This window comes from Diaphorina citri, unplaced genomic scaffold, assembly GCF_000475195.1.
Source record: "Diaphorina citri unplaced genomic scaffold, Diaci psyllid genome assembly version 1.1 scaffold1605, whole genome shotgun sequence".
NCBI classification, from domain to species: Eukaryota; Metazoa; Arthropoda; class Insecta; order Hemiptera; family Psyllidae; genus Diaphorina; species Diaphorina citri.
In genome coordinates this window covers 45,024-52,968 of record NW_007379031.1, presented here as the reverse complement: position 1 = coordinate 52,968, position 7,945 = coordinate 45,024, and positions in this window count along the sequence as shown.

Sequence of the window (7,945 nt, the reverse complement as noted above, 5' to 3'; positions counted from 1 at the left end):
ATCTCGGGATCTAGAAGTCGTAGAAGAAAAAGAAAAATTCCGTTGGTCCTCATTTTTCCTGCTATAGGACTTTGAAACATCACCCAAGTAAGCGCAACTGATCTATTTGAAGAACTACATACCTACCTAAAGGGAAAAGGGAGAGAGATAAAATAATAAAGGGAAGAGGGAGAGAGATAGGATGTAGAGAGAGTAAAAAAGAAAGGAAGGAGAGAGAGAAAGAAAGGGAGGAGAGAGAGAGAGGGAGGAGAGAAAGAGAGGGAGAGGGAGGAGAGAAAGAGAGAGAGAGAGAGAGGAAGGGAGGAGAGAGAGAAAGGAAGGAGAGAGAAAGAAAGGGAGGGAGGAGAGAGAGGGAGAGAGAAAGAAAGAGAGAGAGAGAGAGAGAGGGGGTCCAAGACTTTGAAACATCACCCAAGTAAGCGCAACTGATCTATTTGAAGAACTACATACCTACCTAAAGGGAAAAGGGAGAGAGATAGAATAATAAAGGGAAGAGGGAGAGAGATAGGATTTAGAGAGAGTAAAAAAGAAAGGAAGGAGAGAGAGAAAGAAAGGGAGGGGAGAGAGGAAGGGAGGAGAGAGAGGAAGGGAGGAAAGCGAGAGAGAGAGAGGAGAGAGCGAACACCTATTTAATAGTGTAGATATTTATTTGCATAAAGGCCGCCTCCACACGGGTATTCGTATTCGAACAGCACTTTCCCTCAAGGTTAAGGTTGCCTTTACACCTCAGCCACGTTGGGCTCTTTGCGCACAGGGAAAGATGCTTACACAAGGGTACTAATATACAGGGTGTATACGCTTTTCCCGGAATTATAAAATTCCATGACTTTTGGGCTAACATTTAGTTTTGGTTACAAAATTACAAGAGTGGATGCTTTCGCACTCAACCTTCGCTGTTTCTTTAGCAACGGAAATTTAAAGCTAGTATCGCCAGCCTAGTTGGTAGCTAGGCTGGCGAATCAGGCCTAGGTTCATCAAGGGGGCCTGAAACCATTTCTGTAGCAAGGGAAATTTCAGGCTGTTTAAGGTCCCCCAGTCAGCCTAGTTAGCTTAGTTGGTAGTGCGTCTGCCTTGTAAGCGCTAGGCCGCGGGTTCGATTCCCGCCCGGGGCGGATTTTATCCTGATGGGATAATGTTCGTTCTCGGAACGGCTGGCTTTCTCCTATTCTGTCTTCCTTCTCTCTTCGATTTCGGGACGATAAGACCATAGCAGTTACAGTTCCCTCTGTCAAACCTCATAAAAAAAAAGCTAGTATCCTCCCTGTTTATATATATTGATAATAGACTCACTAGGCGAAGGCGAGGGTTAACGCCACAGGCTTTCGCTAACACCTAGCCCTTAGAGCTTCATTATTATATGGTTAAGTTCTCAAATAAATAAGGAATAAAATTCCACGTCTCGGCTGGGATCGAACCCACGCCCTCCAGGCGAGTGTTTTGAGCACTATGCCACCGAGGCAGGTCAGTTCCCCAGCCGGACTAAGCTGGTCAACTCATTAGGAGATTAGGACCCGTGAGTAGAGGAAATAATAATAATTTCTCAAGCCCAAGATAATCAAGATTCTTAATTCTTTATCTTTGCAAGATAATGATTTAATCTTCTTCTAATGTTTCACCGAAAGAACCAAGGGTAATTATTGAATTCGGATTGGAATGCATCTTTTGGAGGTGGTCCTTTCTGAGGCGAAGTGTCGTAAATCAAGGCCGATGTTGGGAAGAAAAAATTCTGCTAACGTAAAGTAAGAAGTAAATATTTCAGATTTTCTGCCAAATTAGCAGGACGACTTTGCACACCAAATTGCAGCAACTTAGGGCATTATGAATCGTTCCTTTATGGTAATACCGTCTCTGTCTACTTACCCTTCTTTGAGAGAAAAAAGTAAACATTCTGGGGCAAAAATGTCCTTGTTTTTCATTTGTTTAAAAAGTGTCAAAGTTACCCTTATCTTGACTGTGTTATGTCAAGCAAGCAAAAAATCAACACTTTTTTACAAACTTTCGTTGGCATACTCCAAAATACGACAGATGTTTCGCCCCCGCAGCGACCACTCGAAAATGAAAGAATGTTTACACAATAGAGGAGCGGAATGTCTTATTGGAATCCCCATCCGAAACAGAAGGGAACTACCCGGGGGGGGGACTCGGAATTTCATTAATGAAATTTTTTATCCCCAATGGTTTTTGATGACTAATGATCCTGCGGTCTCCGAACTACAAAACTACCAGGAGGACCCACTGGGGAGGTGGTCTCTTTATAATTTCTACCTTGTTTTCAGTTGCCATTGTGTTGATCATTATATACAGGGGGTATATGATCTTTGTATACAGGGGGAAACAAACGTCTCATTGAATAGAATAGAATGAGGTGCTAACTCCGGTGGCGTAGTGGTCAAGGCGCCTGGTAATCAGTGCATCCATCGAATCCGGATTCATTTAACTTCTCCTCCTATGGGGTAGGTACCTCTTCTCTACCCTCCCTCCTCCCCTATGGGTAATTTTCACTCTTTTGGGGGGTGTAAAACTGGGTAAAAAGTAATGGGGTACCAGTATATAGTGAAAAGTGTCAAACTCAAAACTTTGTTGTGCGGTAAACAAAAGTTACAGGGTAGGTACCCCTTGGATTCAATTTCTGCAGGGTGGAATGTGAAAATGAGGATTTTCAAGTTTGAACTGGATGATTTGGCAACTATGTAGTTTGTCCGTTTGTTTCAAATTGACTTTCCGATTTTGACTGGTCGATTTGGATGTAGATGAAATTTGGTAATAAATTTAATATCAACAAATTGAATTCAATAGATTTTTTTTTTCATTATATGTCTCAGTGCGGGAATATCTTTTTAGGGCATAATCCACTCTCAAGATTTTTCGAAGTGGTTTTACTTTCGTGGGTCGTTCATGCGGTCGTTTGCCGTATGAGATGGTAGCTTCATTATCAGAAATAATAATATTATGCATTTCTTTCTCTAAACTCTAAACAGACACTACAAAAACACACAGTTGAATACACTGTGTGGGCAACTCGTATAATTTTCATCTAGTTGCCATTGTGTTGATCATTATATACAGGGGGTATATGATCTTTGTATACAGGGGGAAACAAACGTCTCATTGAATAGAATAGAATAGAATGAGGTGCTAACTCCGGTGTCGTAGTGGTCAAGGCGCCTGGTAATCAGTGCATCCATCGAATCCGGATTCATTTAATTTTTAATACGGATTCATTTAATTTTTAATCCGGATTAATTTAATAAAAAAAATGTTAAAACTTATATTATAACTTTTTAGTCGTACGTCGCGTAGGCAAGACGAAAAAATAAAATATGTAAAAATAAAATCGTGAAAATTCGCTTCGTTCATTTCATCAATCGAGAAAGATTTTGGACAGTGGTATTTGTCATTGGGGGAGCTAAAGATTCTCATATATGTATACTTATCTCATGATGACGGGTCGAGGGTATACAAGATACGAGGGATTATCATGTTTTGTTTCAAGTTACAAGCATACAACTACTAAAAGTCCATCTTCTTCCTATTGGGTCCTTCGGTCCTCTATTGTAGACACCGTAGTCGGGGGACCAACATAGAGTATTTATTCAATTTAAAATTGTGAATAACTTGGTCACACCCTGACAACTTACATAGAATAGATACAATTTCTGGAGTAAATCAAAATTCAGGGGGTGGTGGTGTTGGTTTTTTTTCTATTGCATTTTAATACCGATCTCAAATATGTATGTATTAAGTTTGGGCCAAATCTCGTATCTTATATGAGAACAACTTTTGGGCAACTTCTACAAACACAATTGACTGTGAACTTGGCAAACCTAACATGACTCGTAGCTAGTATGTTCTCTTGGGAAATCCGGGCACTCGTTTTACCATTCCTACAGAGTGGTAGTACCCTTCAACCCTGAAGAAATGCACTGTAGTACCGGGGTGGGCATTTCAGACGAATTTTCTGTCAAAATAAATAAATAAATAAAGGTAGTACAGTACTCTTCAGACTTACGCCAACAGGGTACCCAAGAGGCTCCTTAACTCCAAGAAGGTCTTTATTTCTAACTCGATGAAAGGAATGTTATGAGATTCGTTTTCGAGAGGTAATTAGAAATGATTATGTTATTATTCTAAGTACTGGAACAATAGAGGGGAATACCTGTTTTATAAATACCGTACAGCAGAGAGGGGGCGGGGGGACAGTGGGGGAGGACCACCCTGTCAGAAGGTATCTGCTGTCTTCAGGTTTTTAATGACTTTCAATGGAACGAGTTTATACAAGGTGGACGGTTTTTTCTCTCCATCTTCTTTCTTCGTCTTAATTAGAAATGATTATGTTATTATTCTAAGTACTGGAACAATAGAGGGGAATACCTGTTTTATAAATACCGTACAGCAGAGAGGGGGCGGGGGGACAGTGGGGGAGGACCACCCTGTCAGAAGGTATCTGCTGTCTTCAGGTTTTTAATGACTTTCAATGGAACGAGTTTATACAAGGTGGACGGTTTTTTCTCTCCATCTTCTTTCTTCGTCTTCTTCTTCTTCTTCGTCTTCTTCTTCTTCTACTTCTATGTCCTTTTCTTCGTCTTTATTTTTCTTAGTTTTATTCATCGTCGTCTTGTTCTTCTTCTTCTTCTTCTTCTTCTTCTTCTTCTTCAAGAGAGTGAACTGTACCTAGGCTAAGTTCTTATCGTCCCAAAATTGAAGACAGAAGCACATGTCACAGGATCACAAGCCAGCCGTTCCGAGAACGAACCCTATATGTTGGAAATAAAGTTGAGCTTACAGTTAGGTAAGTAAGGTATCGAAAAAGAGAAATTCCCCCTCGAATAAGGTAGGTACCTACTATAAATTCCACCAAGTCGGAATTTGTGGAATGGGTAGGTTAGGTGGGTAGCTTTCTGACGTATCCCTAATGGACATGAGAAACCACTTTGGTCGAATTTATAATTTCAGTGGCCTTTTCCGTCATCAGTATGACAAGTTTGTGTAAAGAATAAATTTTCAGACAAAATGCTGCTTCAGTTTAGAAAGTGAGTTGTTCTAAATTGAAACATTTTTTGTCTGTTAGTTTGTTTCTTTCGTCATAACAGTTTGTAAGAGTTTGATGAAATTTGGTAAACAAGTTAAACATCCAAAGTAGGGCTCCAAAAAGGATGAGTTGAACACTCGGAGAAGGAGAATAGGAAAAAGAGCCATTCCGGGGAACAAACATATCTCGTTTGATGCAGAAAATGTTCATCATTTCGGAGGGATTTGACACCGGGCACTGGAATTTTCGACTACATACTTTTAGGGAAGGACTGTATTGCTGTCTATATCCTATATCTGGAGTATTGTCAATTCTCAAATTCTCAATCAGAATATCAAATTCCGATCTTGTAAGAGAAACAGAGGGAGAGAAAGGCCGGAGAAGGGAAGGATGGAAGGTGAAAGAAGCAGCAAGTAGGTTAGTAGGTACCTACTTACATATTCACACGTTTAGAGAGGAGAGAGAGGAGAGAGAGAGGAGAGAGAGAGGAGAGAGAGAGAGGAGAGAGAGAGGAGAGAGAGGAGAGAGAGAGAGAGAGGAGAGAGAGAGAGAGAGAGAGAGAGAGAGAGTGTGAGTGAGAGAAAGAAAAAAAAGAGAAGCAATTACTTTTCTAATCAAGTAGAATACAAGTTGATATTGAACCAGAAATAAAAAAGAAGAAAAATAAATGAGAAATAGAGGACAAGGAGAAAAGAAATGGGATTAAGGGAGATAATGAGAAAATGGTTCAAAGGAAACTCCTGAAACTGCCATATCTAAAGCAAATAGTCTAGTTGTTTTCATAAGAGAAAACCAATCAACTATTAAAAGATAGAGAAATAGAAATATGATATTGTATAAAAATATTTGCTATTCTTTAGCAAGGGAAATTCAGGCTGGTATATTCTCCCTGTTTAAAGTCCCCCAGCCAGACTAAGCTGGCATACTCCCTGTTTAACGTCCCCCAGCCAGACACACGAAATGATACCAAATAATAATAATAATAGTATTAATAATGAGAATCTTGGAGAGGGAAAAATTAAAAACTCACTTCTATCGGTCAGTGAAATAAAATCAATGGGCTAACGGGGCATGTGGCACGTGCGTTTGCTAGTAAACAAGGATTTCACTTTCTATGTATGTTGAAGAGAAGAAGAATTTATTTTGAAGGGAATTCGAAATGAGATAATACAACTCAACAAACAATACACACAGTGTACTAAGAAGGACCCAAGAGACAGAGGGAAGGGGGAGAGAGGATAAGGGAAGGGGGAGAGAGGATAAGGGAAGGGAGAGAAAGAGAGGGGGATGACTGGATAAGTAAAAAGAGATAGAAGAGTGAGGGAAGGGAAGGAGAGAAAGGGAAAAAAGGAGATAGAGGAAGAAAGGGACAGAGAGAGAGAGAGAGAGGAGGAGGGAGGTATAAGCATGTGGTGTGTGTCGTAGCATGCCCATCCCGTAGTATGTCCGTCATCAGATGGGCGCTACGAGACACTGAGACACAATACGTCATACGTCTCATTTAGATGACGAGTCAACATGAGAACACCCGTTATGATCAATTTTCAGTGGCGAAGAGCTGGCAACCTGCTACTTATAATGAGGAGCTTTACAAATCTACTGAGTACCGAGTGTTCGATAATGTATGTAACACCCTGTATATGACGAGATCACGTTCAGGTTCTCTACAAACACTTAAAATTCCATTTCCCCCACTTTATATTTTATACTACCCCTCCCTCCCCCCTCCCTCTTTCTTTCTCCTTTTTCTCTATCTCTCTCCTCTTCCTTTCTAACTATACCTTTCTTTCTCTCTCCTCTTTCTTTCTAACTATACCTTTCTTTCTTTCTCTCTCCTCTTTCTTTCCAACTATACCTTTCTTTATCTTTCTCTTTCTTTCTAACTATACCTTTCTTTCTTTCTCTCTCCTCTTTCTTTCTAACTATACCTTTCTTTATCTTTCTCTTTCTTTCTAACTATACCTTTCTTTCTTTCTCTCTCCTCTTTCTTTCTAACTATACCTTTCTTTCTTTCTCTCTTTCTCTCTCCTCTTTCTTTCTAACTATAGGTACCTCTCTTTCTCTCTCTCTTGTACCCCCACTTTATATTTTATACTACCCTCTCTTCCTGCTACCTCCCTTTAGTTATCGCTCTCCCTTTCCCTTTCTTCTTCTTCTTCTTCTTCTTCTTCTGTTGCTGCTGCGTCTGTTTCTTCTTCATCTTCTTCTTCTTTGTTTGATTCTTCTTCTTCTTCTCCTCCTTTTTCTTCTTCTTCTTCTTCTTATTCCTCCTTTTCTTCTGCATCTTTTACTTCTTCCTCTTTGTGTGATTCTTCTTCTTTTTATTCCGTTGTGTCTTCCTCTTCTCCCTCAGTCTTCTTCTTCTGCTTATCCGTCTTTCTTCTTCTTCTTCAGGATAAAATCCGCCCCGGGCGGGAATCGAACCCGCGGCCTAGCGCTTACAAGGCAGACGCGCTACCAACTAAGCTAACTAGGGTGGCAGGAACACTCCTTGAAATGCATTTAAGGCGGATTTTTTCGGGTCAGACTTGAGGAGAAGGAAACTTTCTCATTAACCAACAAGTCAAGGGAAATGATTAAAAGCCCCCCTGTTGAGTGGCCTGTGGTGTGAAAACAAGGGGAAAACGAGTGTTTTTCTTTTCAGAAAAAGTTCATAGGGCAGTAGAGATATACAGGGGGTTCCAAAAATCTTCACAGGGCAGTCCTTACCTATAGATGTATAGGCAAACAGGCATACAGGGGGTTCTAAAAATGTTCATCAGCCCAGTATACAGCCCCATAGAATATCTTTTATAAAACTGTTTATTGCAAGCTGATATCCTCCCTGTGGTCCCCCAGCCAGACAGGAAATTTGGGAGTAATTACTATTCGTCTCAAAAACTTTGAAAATACATTTGTGCCGTCCCACCCTGTAGA